Below are 19,124 nucleotides of genomic sequence, written 5' to 3' on the forward strand. Positions count from 1 at the left end.
AGAAAATTTACCTGGGCACTTGACTATACCATAACCACAGCCCTTTGTCTGGAATTACAAAAGTGTATTTTCATACCAAGGCCAGACACTGACATAAGGTGAACTACTTCCATTCATACACTTCAGTTATGGAGGTGAAAGGTGAAAGTACTTTCCAGAGACTTGAACCATAGAATCTGGCATCATTATGGTATCAAATGTCTGCTTTTAATAAGTAGTTGCAGTTGTTTCTTGAATACATTGACAGAGGAAGACTTGAAGGTCAGAGAGAAACATTGTGAGCAGAATCTTACACTATATTTGTATTTGTATATGTGTTTGGACTGTTAAAACAGTGTTCTGTGTTAAGCCTGCTGAAGTTTTCACTAGCAGACATTGAAAGAAAACCCAAAGTTTGGAGGGGCGGATTGTTTTAGCTATAAGCCATTTCTTGGCATGCACTTATCTTGCTATGAATTCCTTTTGATAATTTCTTTGTATTAATACTTGTGTGTTTTTACAATACAATATTGCATACGCTCAAAATCATGCAAGAGGCCTATTTTAAAATGAATTAGAGAGTTTCCTTAGCAAAAGTCATACGTCTACACAGCAGATCCTGACCCCTGGCATTACTTGCCAAAAGACGCATAACACCCGGCCCTTTAATGCTGAATGTGTGTAATCACTTTTGGTACCTGTTGGCCTTTTCTTCCCCCCACGTTAGCACCATGAGCATCACCAAAACCTTCCTGGATTTGTGACAGCCTCTCTAATTACCTCTGCTATTTATGGTGTTCAGGCAGTCTGCTACTGATTTCTCCATTATCTTGACAGTCAACAAACTGGTCCCATTAGAACGCCAGCGTGCGAAACCCGCCCGGGGCAGTCTTGGGCTTTGGTGACCACAAATCGCTTCTGCATTAAAAGTCACCGTGTAATAACTGCCTTCAGCTTTATCGCAAAAGCGCATGTTTTCGAGGGGCTGGGGGGGTGTATGGGTGGTCTCTTTGTGGTAGCTTTATTGATTGACCCACACACTCTCTGTTTTAAGAGTGGGTAGCTTTGAAGGTTCTGATGGAGAGCCCACATCCTTTTCGACTGGACCTCTGATCTGGTCTTACACACTGTGGTTGTTGCCGCATGTGAACGGGAACGCGAGGGCTGGTGAGGTGGCCCAGCACTGTGGGAACACTGGGAACCAGTCCTGCATTTTCCGCCCTATAAGCACATAGAAAGCATTCTGGGCTATAGAATTCTCTGGCTGTTGTAATCTACTCTAAATATAAAACTATACTGTACCTGTTGCAGATTGCTGGAACAGAATTTACAGATGGTTTTACATCTTTTGTAGCCTATATAAAAAATTACATTTTACTTTTTTTTTTTTTTTAGTTTTTTATGTCTTTTTGCCCCCATTTCTCATGTGTGTTTCTTCAAACATATAGATGATTAAAGGTAGAGAGTATCAGGTACATGGTTTACATTCAGCTGGTGTGCTGGGTGTTGTGGAGCTCCCGAATACACTGTGTACTGAGCAGCTGAAGTGGCAGTTCCCACACACTGACCTGGAAGAAATGTGGCTTTCCAGGTCAGGTCTGCACTGCGCCGAGGTCATCCTCATTAAGGAGGGTGCAGCCGCACACTGGGCCTTCAACCAGGACAGCATCTTTTTAATATCTACTTACCTATACGTAAATATGCCCTTCTGTGGCATAAGATAGTGAATACAGGACAAGTAAATGGCAAATGTCACACTGTTAGTGTAAGATTTTAAATATTCTAAGTGAAAAATATCCCACTCCGAATATCTGTATATACCATTTGCACATTTAGTCAGCATATTATACTGATCAATGTACCATTATGGTGTAGTATTTGAGATTGTGTATTGTGTGTATGTATGCATGCAAGTTGAAAAACAAAGGGACCAATGTGCTGCTGCTGCTAATAATAATAATAATAATAATAATAATAATAATAATAACATGAAGAAAAATTATAATAGCTCATTCATATTAAAGTTTTTCTAAATTATCTTGCCAGTACATTAATCATACTGAGGCAGATGTGTGATTAGTGTACCGGGTACTTTCACTCAAGTTTTAAGTTTAAATTTGTTTCCAAAAGAGATGGTGAGCAGTATGCAAAATTAGAACAAAGCATGAATACAAGTTTGTTATGCATCTTTTATTATGAGTAGCACAGTCCATAAATAAATGTACACGTGTACTGATACATAAATACATAATTGAGTAAGTTCATTTTAAGCATGTCAGAACAGCTGCTCTTACATGTCTCAGATAATTTTCACATCCACAATTTCCGTATGGCTTTAGAATTACCAAGTGTTTTACATTACCAAAGCTAAAAGAACCGTTTTTATTTTAACAGAAGCCACCCTAACCTCTGAAGTGCTAAAGCAAAGCTTCAGCGGAGTAAAATGTCAACGAGCTGGTGACCAGCATGCTTGTGAAGCATTAAGCTGAACACAAAGCTACTCGACAGCCCATGATGGTGTGGGGGAGATGGGACTTTAGAGGAAAGGTCAGTGCTTCTCCGCCATCGCGCATTTGCATGTCACTCGAAGGAATGACACGATAACCAATCGCTGCTTACCCAAAGCTGGAGCTCTGGCTCCAAGGGTAGCCAGAAGTGCTCAGGGTTGGCCGTGTGGGGTGGAGGGTGAGGGAGGTCAAACCTTTGACATTTGCTGTGACACCAACCTTCTATTTTTACACAGAGCCTTCTCTTGCCAATTACTTTTTTTCTCTCCCTTTTGCCCTGTATAGCGATATCAAGTTGCAAATGTCACTGATAGAATGGGCTGGACACATTGTGGGTGTGGGTGTGGGTGTATGTACGTATGGTAGTGGTTCTGTCCCCTTTTGCTAACCTCTGTCGCTACGATTTAGGCGTCCTTCTGTGTTATCAATTTGCCATCTGTGTGGTGCTCTATCCATCCAAACATAATCATCAAGCTAATTACCCTGACATTCCTGACAACGGAAGTGCTAAAGACAAACAGGCTAGTAAATATCAGGAAGGGTCATCCTGATATCTCAGTGCCACCACATCTAGTCAGGCCTCGGTAAGACTGACGAGAAGGGCCAAGGGGGCCCGGCTGATGCAAAGAACCTCTGGCCTTTCACTCTGCATCGTTTATGTCCTTGTGCAGTTTTCAGCACTTAGACCTTTTTTAAATAAATAAAAAAAGCAAATAAGGAACTAATATACAAATTATTAGGTGCTGCGAACAAAGCCGTTTCAAGGGAGCTAACGCATAGAAATTGAAATTTCTCTGCGGACAGGGTCTGAAATTTAAAGTGCCCCCTCCGGCTACAAGAAAAATTGCAGACTATAACTTTGCAACAACATTATGGTTAATAGAGCGTGTATAAAACGATGGCGTGGAAAACAGCAGCAGAGAGCACATCGTCCAGAGTCATGGTGCACAACACAAGCTTCGCAATCAGCTCACGCGGAGTTCCTGCCGGATTTGTCAGCCATACGTTTTGTTAATAGGTCAGGTAGTCGCAGAGCAGAAGTGCACACACATTAGTGGACATAAAATCCACCCTAGAGGCAATACGGCTCAGAGTGTTAGAAGTAAAAAAAAAAACAAAAAAAAAGATCTCAACTATTATGGGCAGAACCTGGGGGACTAACAGGTCGTGTGTTGTGGTACTGCTTTTAAAACTTAATAAAACCGTTAAGCGCTCCTCATCCCATCCCTGAAGCATCAACTTGTTTTATTACCTTTTCAAAAAAGTCAGGGTTTTTGTTTTCTTTTTAGGAAGGTAAATTCTTGAGAAGTCATGTGTTCAAATGCAGCTATAACTCTCCTGTCCCTCAGGGGATGGATGGTGATTTTGGTGACAGGCTAATTGTGGTCAATATTCAACAGGGTTTTGAGTGGCTCCCTATGGCATTAGTGACTGGAAACTATTGATTCTCACATCGTCACTACTGCATTGACTTGCTGTGCCACTGGAGGCTGTGGAAAGGGGCTCACTGATCCCTAAGATCAGTGTAACAGATTTGTTTTAATTATGTGTGCAAACAGCATGGAAATTGGATCGTTGACTGAAGCAGTACAACTGGAACGATAATAGCACTAATTGCTGTTGCTTTGCTTCTTCCTCAGATCAATAGTTAGAGATGCACTGTGTGTAGTGGTGGCCATACAGTAAATCGCCTGGGAAGCTGAATCAGACAGAAGTTAGTTGACTGGGTGTGAGCTGCTGAAGTGGTCAAATGAAGTGGTAAACTTCTTAAAATTAGAAATATGTTACATGCATGTTTCAACATCTATTGCTTACTTATGTTTATGCTGATTTATTGGTATTATTGTTGTTGTTATTGTTATTATTATTATTATTATTATTATTATGCATATTTTGCCTGAGCGGTGGTCCGTTTATGAATCAGATGGTAGTTGTTTCATAAGGTGCTTGGCTTTCTGTGGTGCCCTTTTTGCTCTCGTCTCTGACCGAGGCCCCCGCAATCCCCAGGCTTAGCCCAAAACGTTGCTAAACTACAAAACCCTGCGAAATAAACCACTCGGAGGATTAGAACAATTTAGAAAGCAGACCCCCTTCCTTTCAGATGTGCCTTCCCCACGCTGCAGCTATTTCTCTGCACCCAGCATGGGCTCTGCTTTGTGGCTTTTAATAACCTGCCTCTCCGAGTGCTACCCCCTGAGACACATTTCTCTCTCCCTCTCGTTATTTGCGCCAGTCTCTTTCTATACACCAGCAGCTGCATGAGGGAGACGCGAGGGTCTGAGCGGTGGAGGTGGCAAAAACTGCGGCAAATTTCTTCCAGTTGCTCAACACGATAATCCTCCTCCTCCTCCTCCTCCTCCAGCTCAAGCATTATATTGCAGTTTCATTGACTGGGAGGTGTTGTGTTGCTGTGGAATCAATAGCCAAGGGGATCCCAGCCCAACGATTAGGTTGTCAGTCAGGCCTGTGCGGAGGGTATCGGAGGGGAGGGAGGAAAGGCGGCGTAAATCCTGGAATACCAGGGGCCACCGGCACGAACAATCAGGAATGCTGGGAGCCGGTGACTGGTCCACGCCACCTGTTGTAGAAGGCAACATGTGCTGAGTGTATTAACCTTTCTGCTACTGGGGTTTAAGCGCTGGCCACTGCTCTGCCTGCACCCTGGCCTGGGTGAGATGTCACACATACACACACACACACACACACACACACACACACACGTGCACGGAGCTGAAGGGCCTCGGTACCTTTCAGCCAACCTGGTTTCTTACTCCATGCCTCGGGTGTTATGTAGCATCAAACATTTTAGGAACATTTAAAAACAGAATGTGTGCCAGTATTTCAGTGCCCTTTGAAACCTGGTAAATTGTGTTCAGAAATATTGTTATGGTTGAAAAACTTCTAACTTCTAAAACTTTAATAAAGACAGAGGTAGTAGGGAACAGTTATGCAGGTCAGATCATGCTAACTGGTATGCACGCTTGTTCTTTTCTCATTCGTGTTAGTATGGTTGTGATACTTTATTTTCCCCATTAAATAGTGTGCTAAAGCTAAAGGCCAAGCTGTTAATTGAACACTTGTGCACCACTGCTGCTACAAGACTTGTGCAGTTCCATGATTTAGGTGAGACACAGGTGCATGCTGGTAGGTGGCTCAAACATGAACTCCAGCACTTTGCCTTGCACCAGCATTTCGAGTTCAGGGTCATATTTGTTTTGGTGTATTAAATCAATTCTTCAGCGTCTCTTCCCAGGAGAGAGCAAGGCCTTGTCTTATTTCAGCAAGTACTAAAGGAAGAGTAATTGTATACTATTTGTATATGTGAGTCAGAAGCACAGGGAATTTAGTCAGAGCAAATCAGTGACCTTTGGGAAATGTTTGGCCCTCATCCCAGAGTTGACGCACAGTTTATCATCAATAGAAAGTAATTTGATATGTAGAAGATTCATACTGTGTAGATAAAGACTCTTCTATATAACACATGTCCCATAATGTCTTCTATTCTTGGCTTAGTGTCAGAGTTGGATCTGTATCATGGCTTTGTTGTGTATGTATTTAGGTTGTGTTAGTTGTTAAACCAGATTAGATCATTTTTAGAACTAAAGTACATATAAATTAACTGGTATTAGCACACACCTTTTATCTCAGTAAAAGTTTGTTTCAAGAGGTTGACTGGAAATTACAAAAATATTGGAACATTACATTTCTTATTATTTTAACCATACAAAAGTAAAAAGTAAAAAGTAAAAAAATCGGATTCAAAAAAATGCGAGCTTCGTGTTTAGATATGTTAACCTGGTTAGCATAAGTGGGAAGTTATTTTCAAATTACAGTGTATGAGGTGACTGTTCCCATTCAGTGTAAATTGCCCTGAGCTACATTGTGATGATCATTTCATTACAAAGCAGTTGGGAAGATCACAGACACTTGTAAGTCTATTGGTGTTACATATATGGTCATCTGAAAAGCCTAATGTCTTCACTGTATCCTTATTAATAAATTAGTCTTTAATTGAGTAAATCTTTACCCCATAGGGCTGCATGTGTGTGTTTCTGTTTTCTTGTGTTTGTGTGTGTTTATATACATTTATGTTTGTGTGTTTGTGTGTGTGTGTGTGTGTGTGTGTGTGTGTGTGTGTGTGTGTGTGTGTGTGTGTGTGTTTGTATTTTAGTCTGTATGCTGACCCACTACTTGCTGAACACAAGGCAGAGCTGGTTAAACCGGTTAAAGTTTTAGGTCTCCAGACAGTCCTGACCCAAGTCACTTAGCTTTACATCCATTACCTACTTATCATGTGACTCTAGGAACAAATGACAGCTGGTTCTGATTATGCTCACACAGTGCACTGCTGTATTGTACTGTGTTGCCCTTTTAAAGGTCTCAGGTAAGCATGATGCAGCAGGCTGTATGTATGTGTGTGTGTGTGTGTGTGTGTGTGTGTGTGTGTGTGTGTGTGTGTGTGTGTGTGTGTGTGCGTGCGTCGCTGCCCGCACACATCTGTCCTTTAAAGCCTGGGCGAGAGCGTTCGGAGCGTTGTGTGAGAGGACGCCCAGCTGGCTGGCTGTTGGAGCTAATGAGCAGGGACGTGCTCTGGGTTGGCTGAGTGTGGGGACAAGCTGCACAGTCAGGCCTGCTGCTTGGAATCACTCGGAGTTGCTGTCATCAGCACAGCTCGATGAAGGTCCAGCTTAGACCCAGTGCTAAAAGGAGGGGGTGGAGGGAGAGAGCCACGCAGGAAGTGCAGGCCAGCTGCTGCCAAGCTGTCATCGAGAGGACGGCATGTTGCTGGGGTGAGGGAAGAGTAAGGGCATTGCTGCAGGAGCAATAGGAGTCAAGGGCAGGGTGGAGCGTCCTCGGTGTGTGTGTGTGTGTGTGTGTGTGTGTGTGAGTGAGTGTAACAGGAGAGATATAATGTGTTTCAGAGTGGGTTAATTGTTTGTGCTGGACAGAAGGGTGTCATTTTTGTCTTTGTTTCTGTTTCTCAGTCAGAAGGACAGTGAAGAGGATCAGCAGTAATACAACCATATCCCAGCTCTGCCTGCTCACTCTCAGTTTAGAGTCTTACGATGAGGTTCTGGCTGTCAGCATAGATTGGTTTTGGGGTTTTCTTGGGGTTTTTTTTTGTGGGGGGGGGGGGGGGGAATTCAAAAAATTTTGTTTTGTCACCACTTTCCAAAGACTGGAGAGTGTGTACTTGTTTAGGTCACGACGACCCTTTAGTCTGTCTTCAGAGAAACACTCCAAACTCCATGATCTTTCCATGACCACAAAGCCAAAAGTGTCAGTTTTGTGTACACAACAAAAAAATCTGGATTTCTAGAGACCTTCCACTCACCCATGACTGCGTTAGATGCTATTTAATATCAACATTTGCCAAAAGAAGTTAAAAAAAAAAAAATCAGGCTCTGCTAAATGTCAAAGCTCTACTGATTTTTAAATTTAGGATGTTCTATAAACTGGTAACTATGTGGTCCTGTCTAGGGTTCTGAACAGTTTATCCAGAATAGCCATTTTTGTGTGTGTGTGTGGGGGGGGGGGGTACGCAAGTCTTATACACCCCTTATGATGTGTCAGGCCAGAGCCATGCTAGTCTCTTGAGGGTACTTAGGGGAAGGTCTGGGAGAATGTTTCAGGTTCCTGGGAGAGGAACGCTCCTCAAGAGGGAAAACACACCAACACGTTAAGTTATTAAGCCCCACTTTGGGTGGTGTGTGTGAAACAAGCTCCCACAAGAGCTGGTGAGAATCCCTTAACTCGCATTACTCCGCCCCCTGGCTTTGTCCCCCATTCACGACTGGGTTAGAAGGGTCACTCTCTCCATGTGGATAGGTCCTCTGGCCCAATTACACCGCTACAGTGCTCAATTAGTTCCAATCTCCCCACACCCACCCCCTTTTAAAGGTGACATTGCAAACAGGGCTTTACATTTTTCAAGGTTTAAAGAAAAGTAAGGGGACCTCAAAAGTAAGATGAAATTAGGGGTATAAATGGCAACTCAAGCAAAAGCATTTTCACTGAAGTACTTGTTCAAATATTCTGAGGATTTGCTTTAAAATGAGAGGGAATGCATGCCAAACAATAGAGGAGGACTTTTTTTTTTTTTTTTGTATTAGTTAAAATTGTAGAAATGTGTTTTTGTAGTATGGCAGTATAGCATGGTGATTTATAACAGATGGTTGGGAGTTTATGAAAGGGAGAATAATGAGCCATATTTTGTGAGTGTAAATTCAAGGCCACCCAAACAGCTCTGCTGTGGATGCGGATGTGGAGTATGACGGATCTGAGCTGGAAACGGAGGAAACAGAAAGCAGAGCTGACTTGGGCAAAGACAATGATGGTGCACTACGTTTGAACAGAAAAGCTCTAGCAGTAATGGTGTTTCAAACTGGCCTACTGTGCAGTTTACAGAAGCTTTGCGAGTCAAAATAGAAAGTTTTAATTAATCAGGGAAAAATACAAATAATCACATCAATAAATTATTTTGCTTTCAGTATCTTGTATTGGCAAATATAAAAGTGTGATACATTTTCCCAAATAAAGTATTAACACTTTAGCATAGTATGCACGTTATATGGTAATCCTATCACAGTAATTTCTGACTCTGAATCGATTGATTATATGAAATAAATGCTTATTTCAACCACTTGTTCCCAATTTTGTTATTTATTTCCTGCATATATATGAAAAAAAAATTACAGAATTCCTGTGACTGTAATGTCAGGGAGCTTTTGGGTCACTTCCTGATGCCTGGTGTAAGTAGGCTGTCCAGGTATCTCTGTGCGCCAAGGTCACATTTCATCTCCAGGTGCTCAATTAAAAGGGGCATTAATCTTGTTTATACAATAGAACAGCAATATGGAGCGAGGTAGTAAATTTATTGTCGTTAAACAGTGGGAGGCTTCTAGGTCCTGGCAACGTGCCCAGCAGATGCCTGATCTCGTGCGGGCATGTGCAAGTAAAAAGGACCCAGGACTCACCCCTGCATGACTCTAGACAGGCAAGCAAGCAGGCAGAGGCCAGGCACTCTGTCCCTCCCTACCTCTACAATGCATGCTTTTGGAGGTATATTTAGTAGGCAGAGGTGTCGGCTGCTACGGAAAGTGTCTGTACTGCTTTATGACGTGGGACCAGTGGCTGGGGACCAAGTTCACTGAGCAGAATTAAATGCATGCACACACGTTTACAAGTAATCACATTTGTCTACACACATTCACACACACACACACACAGTAAGGTCTTAAAAACTACACTACCCTTCTGACTGAGAGGTTGCCAGAACTGGGAGTGCTTCCCAGCCTCTCATATAGCTGCAGCATTTAACTGAGCTCTTACCAAATCTGGCACACTCTAAACCCTTCCACAAGGTGATATTAAATGCACCTTTCTCTTGTTAACTATTATTAAATTGTATTATGGTATTCAAGTCCCAGACACTGAATTATTGGTGCTGAACATGCTGTCTTTTATCAAGAGCAGTTGGACTTAATGGCAGGCCGAGTCTGGGGTGATCTCAGGCGAGATTCAGCTTAAGTAAAAACACTCAAGATCAAATTACTGGAGATCTGTCATGATCATTATCATCAAATTCAGTACTGTTTTACTACATTCTAAACAATGAACCTGATACATTTGACTATCTTTTGTTCTTTGTTTGCATGTTATTGTGGCTCGCTTCTCGTGAGCATGACCCATCAACATTACCCCGAACAACACGTATTGGGACGATGGGGCTTTCTTCAACCATGCACCACATATTCTTACACGCATGACACTGAAGGCTGCATTCTTTCCAGGCTTTAGCCAGCTCAGCGTTCTGTGTGCCAAAGGTTAATGTCTCATCACCACAATCAGAGCATGCTGCTCTCGCTGCCTTACCTGCGGCTTGTTCGTTTCCCATTGGTACATAACCTGGTAAGACTGCACATCCTGCGTTCCTCTTTAAAGAGCGTGTGTGTAAAGACTTGCGGTAATTGTGGTATGGTAACTGTTGTAATTGTGGTATGGTAACTGAAGTCTATTTAGTAAATAAGTGTTCCCATTAATACCTTTTACTTGAAGCTTGATTCTTTATGTGAGCAACTGTCATACTTATTATGCAGTAAACAGAGTGGATTTCTCACTAAATATTTAATTTATAATGCCAAACCTCTCTACCAATATGGTAAAGGAACTCTTTGCACAACATTCTAGGAGTTTTTGCCACACTAGCTATACTTTTGCTTTATCTATATAGCAATGTATTGCATTTTTAGATCTTTTTTTCTGTGCAAAGGAATACACTATGCTTTACTGGGGTCCCTACCCCTAACTCCAACACCCAAGTCTTCACTCTCCACCATAAACAAGGTGTTATTTCATAAATGAAGGCACTGTTTATCCCCTACACCCTCTGTTTCCAAAACATTAAAGGAATTCAAAAAATGTTTTTATATCCTCGCACTGATTCATACTCATTTGCACTCATTGGCGTTAGAGTTTTGTGGGATTTTAAGTATCTTCGACTTTGTTATTTATGGGAGAAGGGTTCTTCAGTTTACTAGAGTATCAAATATTTTTTAGTGGGGCCATTAATATTTTGTATAGACTAGCACTGCTGTCTGCAAGTACAGGTAGGGAAAGTTTCCTCTTGATTTGTAATTGTGGAAGCATATGTCCCTCGGATACGCTCTATAACAGGTGCCTAACTGCCTCCATATTACAGCTGTCACTGTTATTCTTATAGGAGTGGCATGCATTTAACCCAGAATCAGAGCCTGTAATTTGTGGCTGATGGTGCACTTTGAGATGGAGCCGATCTCCGTGCTCCGGGCGCCTAGGTGCAGGACTTGATTAGGCCAAATTACATATGGGAGCTACTGCGGTAACCACAGCTCAGCTTGGGGAGAGGGAGAGGGAGAGAGAGAGAGAGAGAGAGAGAGAGAGAGAGAGAGAGAGAGAGAGAGAGAGAGAGAGAGAGAGAGAGAGAGAGAGAGAGAGAGAGAGCAAGCGAGAGCGAGCAAGCCACGGGTAGAGGAAGAGAGGGTTTGGGGTGGGGTGAAGGAAGGGGGTGTTGGAGCTATGAACAGTGTGTGCTGCTCTGGGGAATATGATTTACACACGTAGTCACGCTAACAATCAATTTGGTGCCTTGAAAACATTTAAATCTTAGATGAACCCTCATGCTTTGAGTAATTATTTCCCGCAACATGTTATATGTGTTCAAAACTGAATACAGATTTTTAAATCAATTTATTTATTCGAATCGTTTCCCACTTGTACTATGCAGAGCACTTAGCGGGCTGCGTTCGCAGTGGTTAGCGATCCGTACCGCCGTCTTCCTGATGTTCGGCGCAGCACTCCACTCCCTGATGAAGTGGTGGCGGTGAGGGGAACAACTGTTCTGAATCATAACTCTGGCCCCAGCTCCCCGTCTTATCTGTGCAACAAGTGGACTGGAAAGCCAGAGGGTGAGGCCAGCGGATCTTATCAGGCCTCTGCTGCACTGCAGAGGGGAGAGAGGACAGAGGTTAAGGAGAGCCCATCCACGGGCTGCTTCTAGGCATGAGCCATGCTGTTTGCCCTGCCACGCATCACTGGTAGCAACATGTGGTCATATTGATACCAGCACGGGGGTAATTTGTCTCCCAGCTAATATAAAAGGGGCTAATGTTCCTCTCGTGTGTCCGGAGTCTGTGCATGTGTGTGAGCGTGTGTTAGTAAGCTTTGAAAACAGCTGTACAGGTCGTTGCACTGATTTGTATTGATGTCATGTATTTATTTTTGGTTTGCTGTACTAACACATACTCGTTGTCAAACGCAGAGCTTCTCTGGATACTTTTGAGTGAGTTGAGTAAGGAGCAAATGATGAGATACATATTTGAGGTGCAGAAGCCACACAGAACATATAGAGTGTATTACAAAGTACTTAACGTCACTATAATAATATGAGGAAGGCTAACTGAATAACATTAAATACACTAAAACTAAGACAAACTAAATCATTTTAATAGTATGTTTTAATATGTCCATGCCCTAAATCATTCTTTCTTATGCTGTGGGTGTTATACTGTCAGCTGTAACATTAGCACATCAAAGTTTCCAACCAAAAACTATTGTTTTATTTGCCTTTTTTTTTAGCTTTGCCTCTATGGCCTATCACTAATATGCTGAGAGCAGAAAGTTTTAGGTCAAAGTCTGGGATTAAACTATTTTCAGTAATGGATCTCTATAAGTGGTTTATCTTAAGAAAAGGTTTAGTGTTATTAACTGCAAAGTTTGGTGAGAAAACTAAAAAAAAAAAAAGATTAAAGAAGACAAAATAAGTTTAATAAGTTTAATGTTTTGCATGCAATACCCCAAAGTCAGTACTTTTATGCTCACTTTATGCACCTCATTAATGAACTTGTGTGAAGAACTAAGTAGCTTTTGCACTGCATGTATAAGGTGCATTTTTCCTCATGTGCTTTACTGTTGCTAGCAGAGTATACTATCCTGAATTAAAATTGCCAATTGGGAATCAGATCCTATAAGGACATATACTGTATTTGGATAAAGGGTTGATTTCCCAAAGGATTAATTATATTCCAAACTACTGTGTAGTTTTGCAGTGTATTCTTTTGCACTTTATTGATTCGTGTTAAAGCTCTAGGGATAAGCACTGCTTTTGAGGAACTTACTCACACAAGGACACACACACATACACGCGCACACACACACCTTTCACACCCCAGCTCTTCTTGAGGAATTAGAGTAGAGACAAAGGAGTGAACATTCTTTAAGTCCCATTCGGTGGTGAATAGGAGCGTTTCACGTGTCAGTAGAGTGGTTTTTCCTATAGATTCATTAGCCTCTTCATTCCCTTTCCTCCAGCACCCTGATTGGGCCCCTCTCTCTCTCTCTCTCTCTCTCTCTCTCTCTCCCCCTTCTCTTTCTTTTTGTTTGCCATCTACAAGAGGTTTTTAGCACGAGCGGTGTTTGTAATTAGCTCTGAGTGCAGGGTTGGAGCATGTTGTGGTGGGTGTTTGTAGGTGTCTATGTTCTCACAGCGCCAAGTAAGCTGAACCAAAGGGGCCAGCCCTTATCCCTCACACACGGGGAGAACAACACACAAAACTCGGGGCCCAGATGTGTGGAAAAGGACCACTGGAAAATATTAGTGGGAATTAGATGTACCATGGTGTTTAGCTAAAAGAATGATACCTTTGTGTTGGTCAGATTTTAACCCTTGGGCCAGTGCCTCCACCATTAACTGTGTTAGGTGAGTTTTTATTCTCAGTGTAACTGTGGTAATGTGGTCCTGTTTGTATGCTTTTCTGGGTTTACAACATTGGTTTGGGAGGATGTATTGCAGGTTCATTAAATACAAACTGATTAATAAATGGGGTTTGTGGACCCTCAGTGCCCGCTAACTCTCCGCAGAACTCCTCCACAACTTCACGTCTTCTTGCACATATTCAACAAATTTCCATCGGCCCTCTCCGGGTCAGGGTTCTTCTGCCCTGGGAAAGCTGTGGGTGTTATTTCCAACCCCCTTTAAAAAAAAAAAAGATCCTTCTCTTGTTTTCTTCCCTCCTCTTCTTCTTTTTCCCTTCAGTGGAAATGCATTTACTGCTGTGCTGCTGGAGTCATCCATTATTGTGTCATGGCTCCAGTTCCAGTGTGCTCCACCAGTACAGCACAACAGCCTGTTTTAATTTCAGCCGGGGGAAGCCAGGCCGGCCGCTCCGATTGCCCCGCTCCTCCAGATGTGCCTTGATCAGGGGAAGTTGACTAAGCGCTTTGTGTCCTTTAAGACACTAATGTGATTATGTCACATATTTTCAGATGATTCCCATCGCTATCGGCCCTTGGTGTGCGGTCCGGCGCTCAAGGCGAGCTCTCAGGCCTGCTAGCTGGGGGATGTTTCTCTCAGTCAAGTCTGGTTCCTAGCCAACCGAAGGCAAACAGTGGGTTGTGTGTGTGTGTGTGTGTGTGTGTGTGTGTGTGTGTGTGTGTGTGTGTGTGTGTGTGTGTGTGTGTGAGAGAGAGAGAGAGAGAGAGAGAGAGAGAGAGAGAGAGAGAGAGAGAACTTCAAAAGATTTTAGTTTGTGAAAACTCATAACATTTTTCAATATATCTAAGTAAAACATTTTCACTAATTACTGAAATAATGAGATATCAAATTTGTTATATTTGTTTTATGACTGTGATATGCTCTTCTGACAATAATGAATTAGATTATAACATGAATTTCACTCTCTGTCAATGTTTATTCAACTTACTTCACTCTCTGTGATCAGAAGGGACTGAATCCTTCCCTGTCATAGTGCTCACTAAATATTTTTTTTGTGAATGAGAATACATTAAATGAATGGCTATGGCAGCTGACTGAATGCACTGCTAGATACTGACTTCTTATCTGCACTGTGTACATGTAAAACAATGCATTTGCCCATCTGAGGTAGGAGTCTTATAATTACGTTGATAAAAGGTTTAGTGTGGTGTTTTCTGTTTGGGTCTTGTGTTTGAGATCAGGTGTTTGAGATCAGTGTATTAAGGTTAAAATAGTATCCTACAGCTATGAAAGATGATTGCAACTTTATTATAATTATTTTGTTCTGATTTTCTGGAATATTCTGTTAGCACTATTTTTTCCCATATTTCAGAGGTCTCTGCCACAGGTACCAGTAAAATTGTGTAAAAAGCATATTTTAAACACTGCAGACATTTAACATTGAAGGTTAGAAAAGGAGCATGTGATTTTCTAATCATGGATAATGGATTACCTATTTACATGTGTGTGTGGGTGGGTGTGTGCGCGTGCGTGTGCATGATAGTGTGTGCTCTAAAGCTATTAATGCATGTGGTGCCTTTATCATTCGTATCAAAATATATAAATATTGTCTTAAATACACAAAATATTTTATTTGATTTGCATTTTAGTTTCTGTTTGTTTTGCAAGTTGTTGGAGCTCATTCCCCGTGAATGATGGATTCCAACATCTAAGTGAAGCTGTTCAAGTATTTTATTATACTATCTTTTTTATTAGCATATTTTGCTTTTTTGCTTTTTTGCTTTGTAACTTTGTAACTTATGGACCTGTAACAAAATTTACAATTCAAAAATTCAATATATGAGAATAAACTATAAACCATTACATATAGAACCTACATGGCCAAAATTAAATCTGTCAGAAATTGTTTGATTCGCATATGAAAGCACCACCCAAAAGGGCCACCAACCAAGCTGATCATTATCGCTTTACTGGGAGACTCACAGCCCACTCTGTCTATATAATTATAATTATTTGGGGAATTCCACTTAGACCTAATACAAAAGCAGGAAGAGCAACATAGACTGTTAAATAACCAACTTCAGTGGGACAGAAGAGAAGCTGTGTTGCTGGTCTGTATCTTATCATGGGTAGTCTACATCCCCAAATCTCTGCACAGACCCTTCAAGGCTCTAAAGGATTTAAGCGTGTCGGGTCCGCATTCACAAAGTGACGCATCAGTTAATATGTTTAATTTACCATTACCACTTATACTGTATGTCTCCCGAATTTGAAGGAGACTTATTCTTTTGTGTGGAAGGTGCATTTTGGAGAACAGCAAGCACCCACAGCCTTTACAAAGCAACCTTGTGACTGTTTTGAAGGTTTGTTCCTCCTCCTCTGAGTCCTATTTAAAACAGTCCCTGAACTTCCCCCTCTTACCCATCTATTCTCTGGGACAGCAGGAGCTGCTCTCAACATTTAATTGCGTTTCTCCATTTATGAATGCAACCATGGTGTGTAAAACAACCAGAAATAAGGAGCTAGATTCATGTGCAATGCGGCAAAGGACCATGCTGCTCCTTACCCCGAGACATCTCACTTTGTTGGACCACATTGTGTGAAACAAGTGCCTGTCTCTCAAGGTTTGTTACTGTAGGCCTTGAGAAGGGGGCTTGTTTTTGAACTGTTTTGTGAATTCGCTCTGAGTCGATCCACTCTGTCCCACTCTTTATCTATATCCAACTCTGGAAAAACTTAGGCGACCACTCTAAAATGATCAGCTTCTCTGCTTTTACTATTTATAGGTATGGGTTTGAGTAAAATGAACATTTATATTTTGTTCCATAAAGAACTGACAGTGACAGTGGTCAAATAACAAAAAAGATTAAATGTTTTCCGACCTTGAATAATGCAATGAACATAAGTTAATTTTCATTTATAATCAACATAGTACTAATGTTTCATCTTAGAAAGAGTTTATAAATCAGTATTTGGTGGAATAAACCAGTCTTTCACACTGCTCATTAAATAAGCTTCAGGTGATTATCTGTAATCAGTGCCTCGTTAAGTACAATTAAGTTTGCCTGTGTTGGAAATCAACAGACGTTGGAATGGAACTGCCATGCATATAGACATGAAATTTTGACTTGATCTCTTCACTGCACTTTTCCTAATCAATCCTTCAGTAAATGCTTACTATGTTTACCATTACTGTTAACTGACCACCCACTTTTCTTCAGAGAATTTCTTTATCTACTTTTTATTTATTATTATTATGTTGGTGATGTTGTGGTTGTTGTTGTTGGTGGTGGTGGTGGTGAACATTTGCAAAGTAAACAATACACTCTCATGACGTTTATGTTATCTTGTCTCTGAGCATCTGTACACATCATACGGTCATCACAGGCTAAGGTTCATGCCACATGGCTCTGTCAACAGCAGAGTGGCACAGGTCAATGTCCATAACTAAGGTCATTCTCCTTTAAAGTGAGACTTCACTAAACACAACATTGCTCATATTACATGAAGGCTATTTGGATCAATTTTCATTATGACAATAAGAATTTGCTACCTGGACATCATTTACATACCATTCATTGTTGGGCGCATTAGTCATGTGGACGATTGCAGTTTAAGTGCAATCACTTGCTTATTTGCTCTGACCTACTGATAATAGGTTAATAAAAGGCATCAACTAAGCATCATCTGCCTAAACCCATCACGGTACTTAGATCAAGCTGGTAGTGAGGGACATAAATATAAATAAATATGCAAAACATATCCATTATTATTCAGTTCCTTGGGTATGGCTCTATGAGACCCTGTCAAAAGAGAACAGAGCAGCCTGGTCTGGGGGCAGAGCTTGAGCTGCCTGAGTGTGTGATTAGGAAGGAGAGGATAGGGCACGCCGTGTTTCTGCCAGAGAGCGGGGAGGAATCTACATGGGTGACTGGATAAGCACAATTCGCTGGCCTGGGCCAGCACTAGATCGCAAGGTCTCCACACGTGTGTCATGGAGACACTGGGATTACAGCCGCGTGCGTTTCTGAACTCCGCATTGCCACAAACTGGATAATCCAGCCAGAGATGGTTTGTTAAATGCAAAAGCCACTTTCTGGGTTCATCAGCATTGGGAGCAGATTAGCGGCTGCTAGTGGATCTCATATGCACTGGTCAGAGGCCATCCCAGAAGGGCTTAAAGGATTAATGTGCAGTGAATTTTCTCTCTCAACACTACCGCACTACAGATATTCATTCAAACTCACAGGATCAGATCAGATGGAGTGCTCCAGACCAAATGGCTGGGCACAGTCCAGTACAGTAACAAATCTGTGTCATTAAGACTGGATTCTTTATATCAGTAGCATTTGAGGATAATTATACTACTGCCACATGTCCACACAGATGCAGTGGGAGGGCGAGTCCTGCCTCTACTCATTACAGCTCTGACAGGGGTCTTGGCAGCATTATGGTCTTCAATCCCCTGCAGTGGGGCTCGTCATAGAGCTTTGATATACTTCTCTGCTGTGACTAGCACAGCCTGAGAGAGACATCAACTCTCCCCAGGACACTGAGTCTGATCTCCAGTCAGTGCCAACGTCTAGAGCTGCTTGCGTTGCGGTTATTACCTTTAGTCAGCGGTAGCTTTCTTAGAAAGTGCCGTGATCACATGGGTAAGAGACTGAAGGATCGAAAAGGGGGCGCATGGGGTGAGGAACAGGGAGAGAATGGGGTCGGAGGCTAAGTCCCTGTTTAAAGACACCATGAGCACTGCTGCATCAACAGACAGGCCATTTGAGCGCAGGGCTCTGAGATGAGATGTAATTTCCCCATCTGCTTTATGGCCAGTTGCGATCCCTGGGCTCTTGTCAACGGAGAGCCCACAGTAAAGATATCATCAGTAATAGAAGGAGGACTCTGGCAATACTCGGGGCCTTAAAAGGCACTGCTTTTGGCTCTCCTCGCTGGAATGGCTTAAGCTACAGTGAGAGCAAGGGTCACAAGTAAACCGTTTGCAAACACTATATCGGATTGCACACATTAAGTGGTTTAAAAGTGAGCTCAGATGTACAATTAGATATATGTGACGTCTGTCATAATAGCTCCCTGATATTCTGTTCACCTTAATTATTTTTTGAAATGGGGAATCTTGACATGGAGTATGGCCTTCCTGGGACCCTGGCTGCAGTTTGTGTGTTCATTAACCATGTGTGTGAGAGATGAACCAATTTATAACACACGGCCCTAAGAGCCATGAAGCCAGCATCCTCCCTTGAAGTTTCATTAAAATCCCACAGTATACACTAAACTTTATGGAAGATTACTGTCGCTCATTTCTAATCAAATCCATTAAGTTTCTCTGAAATCAATAGTTAAAGTAGCAGCTGATGAAAAGCTTGGTGTTT

General features: G+C 42.0%; 1 long non-coding RNA gene across 2 annotated transcripts in view; it reads left to right on the forward strand.

The window, feature by feature from the left end:
- LOC113573998 (uncharacterized) overlaps nt 1-19,124 on the forward strand; it is a 36,317-nt gene that overhangs the window by 253 nt on the left and 16,940 nt on the right. For both annotated transcript variants that reach the window (XR_003410275.3, XR_003410274.3), the window contains exon 2: nt 2,374-2,526. This is a non-coding gene — a long non-coding RNA (uncharacterized LOC113573998). The remainder of the gene's footprint in view (nt 1-2,373; nt 2,527-19,124) is intronic.

Source organism: Electrophorus electricus, chromosome 6 (genome assembly GCF_041902795.1).
Source record: "Electrophorus electricus isolate QZ-2024a chromosome 6, ASM4190279v1, whole genome shotgun sequence".
Classification (NCBI taxonomy): domain Eukaryota; kingdom Metazoa; phylum Chordata; class Actinopteri; order Gymnotiformes; family Gymnotidae; genus Electrophorus; species Electrophorus electricus.